This window comes from Lactuca sativa, chromosome 5 (assembly GCF_002870075.4).
Source record: "Lactuca sativa cultivar Salinas chromosome 5, Lsat_Salinas_v11, whole genome shotgun sequence".
Taxonomy (NCBI): domain Eukaryota; kingdom Viridiplantae; phylum Streptophyta; class Magnoliopsida; order Asterales; family Asteraceae; genus Lactuca; species Lactuca sativa.
In genome coordinates, this window is record NC_056627.2 from 364,105,439 (window position 1) to 364,108,322 (window position 2,884).

The window sequence follows — 2,884 nt, forward strand, 5'->3', positions numbered from 1 at the left end:
TTAAAGAGGTTAACTGAATAAAGGGGCATAAACTGTCAAATGTGTGATAGTTGTGTTTTGGGCTATGTATCCTTATGGATATAAGGGTGGACAGATTTTAGGGTTAGGAGACCATAAAATCGTCCAAGCCTAATATCTAGGAGGATCTTGGATTGCTTAGGGCCTAATTTATTCGATTAGGGTTAAAGGTGAAACCCTAGTGGCTCATAGTATAAATAGATCCCTTGGGTAAGGGAAATCGGTACTCATGCAAGGCAAGGAACCCTAGAGCCGGTTTCTCACCCTCCTCTCTCTCTCTCTCTCTTAAGATCATTCTCTTGCTAGTTGGTGTTTGTAAGCCATTAGTGGAGTGACAATTGTGACTCTAAGCTCCAAGAAGAAGAAGTATCAAGCAATTAATCCAAGGTATTGTTCTAGATCCGAATTCATATGATTAGATTCAATTGTTTACATTAGATCTAGTATTGTAAGTCTTGGATACAATGCATGTTCAATTAGAGAAACCTAGATCCAAGCATTAGGGTTTGCATGTGCACATAGGAAAGTTCTTATGGCTCAAACCCATCAGTGGTATCAAAGCTTTGATTGATTTCTATTGAATTGATGCATTGGTTGATTGTTTGTTGCTTGAAAAATTCGATTTTTATGATTCTGCCTGATGAACTCGGCGAGTTCGAGCCTCAGAAGGAGGTAGTTTCGGGATTTCTTGCTGTTTTACTTGAGGAAACTTGCCTTAACTGTTTTGGGTTATTAAAATATGATTTTAATCATATATATATGAGTATATTCTTGACCAAACAAAAGATAATTACCAATTAGTTGAAAAATAATTTCCTTATATGATAATAATTGATTATTTAAATTGAATTGGTGAATTGTCTTGCAAGTAATATTGAATAAGATCAAATTGAGATAATCTAATTATTTGATTTATATTATTTGCTATTTGATCCTCATGTTTTGAAAAGTTTAAAACTTGTCCTCAAGTTTTGAAATTTAAGTTTTGTGATTAAAAGTTTAATTTGAATAATTTAAATTTCAAACCCTAGAATTTTACAAGTTTAAAATAATTCAACACTATACTAATATATTATTACAAGCTTAATATATATATATATATATATATATATATATATATATATATATATATGATTAAAAAATACTAGTCTTACCATTAGTAGGCCTCATTCACGAAGTCGGTCTATAAGGTGGGTATAAGGTTGCTGCCTATAAAATAACGCTTAATGGGTGTACACTCACACCCATTGCTTGCTTGACTGGTGGAGGGTCGTTAGCTGAACGGGTAGGATAGGGCAAACCTCTTCTCATTAATAAGTATAATGAATCTATATAAAGTAACTAAACGTGCTTCATAAAATTCCCAATCTTAGTTACTTTAGGAAATGTGAATTGATGCAATCCCATGAAATTACACTTTGCACCCTTGTTAAGATGTTAGTGGAGCGTGTGTGGTTAACTGGCACACTAATTGGTTATAAGCAAAGGTGGCAAAGGGTGATTCATTGTTTGTCATAGTTTGATGGAGCGTGTGTGGTTTACCGGCACATCGAATAGGTGATTGTAACAATGAAGGCACCATGTAGATTTGCATGGTTATTCACACTCGCTTTGTGATCCTCGGCATCCCAGTCACAAACTAGAGGGGCATATCGAGATTTAAACATGCCATTGAAAGGTTCAATGAATCTCAAAGAAATCTAGGAATTCTCAATACATTTAAAACTTAAGCTTATGTTTTTCATGGTGAAGAATTAGAGAATCGTCATTCACTTACCTCCAAATTATTTGCATGTTGGATCACGACATCCATTTTCTAATGTGTAAATAATGTTGTTGGGTCCTAGCCCTAAATTTTCATTTTGGGTGTTAATTGGGGACTTAATTCTAATCAACTTTGTTCCTTTCTATTTTTAGATGTTTTATATTTTGAAGCAATGCCTTGTTATGGAATTTAGAAACTGTTATGGTTGTAGACAACCTAGGAAATGATGTGTTGTGTATGGATTCTTTCAATAGTATGGATAAAGCATCCTTGTGGCATTGTCATCTTGGACATGTCAAAAAGAAGCTCATAGCCCAACTCCAAAAGGATGAAGTGTTGGAGTCATTCGACCTTAAGGAAGATGACGCATGCGAATCTTGTTTACTTGGAAAGATGACCAAGTCACCTTTCACTGACACTTGTGAGAGGGGTGAGGGTTTATTGGATCTCATACACACCGACGTGTGTGGGCCCTTTAGATCCACCACAAAGGATGGGAACCGCTTCTACGTGACTTTCACCGATGATTATAGTAGATATGGGTATATTTACTTAATCAAGCACAAGTCATAAACGTTTGAAAAGTTCAAAGAGTTCAAGCATGAAGTGGAGAATCATTTGGGCAAGAAAATCAAGATGCTTCAATCCGATCGAGGAGGAGAGTACCTAAGTCTTGAATTCCACGACTATCTCAAGGAATGCAGAATAGTTTCGCAATTGACGCCACCTAGGACACCGCAGTTGAATGGTGTGGCAGAAAGGCGTAATCGAACCCTGTTAGACATGGTTCGTTCTATGATGAGTCGTGTTTCACTACCTATCTCATTCAGGGGGTATGCCTTAGAGACTGCTGCCCATATCCTTAACCGAGTCCCTACAAAGAAGGTTGCCAAAACACCTCACGAGATGTGGATAGGGAAAGCTCCCTCGTTGGCACATATCAAGGTTTGGGGCTGTGAAGTTTTCGTAAGATGAGAAACTCACGACAAGCTTGAGCCTCGTAGTGAGCGGTGTATTTTCATCGGCTACCCGCATAAATCCTTTGGATATCTCTTCTATAGACCGAGTGACAATGTGTTGGATAAGGTGTCTAAGTCCATA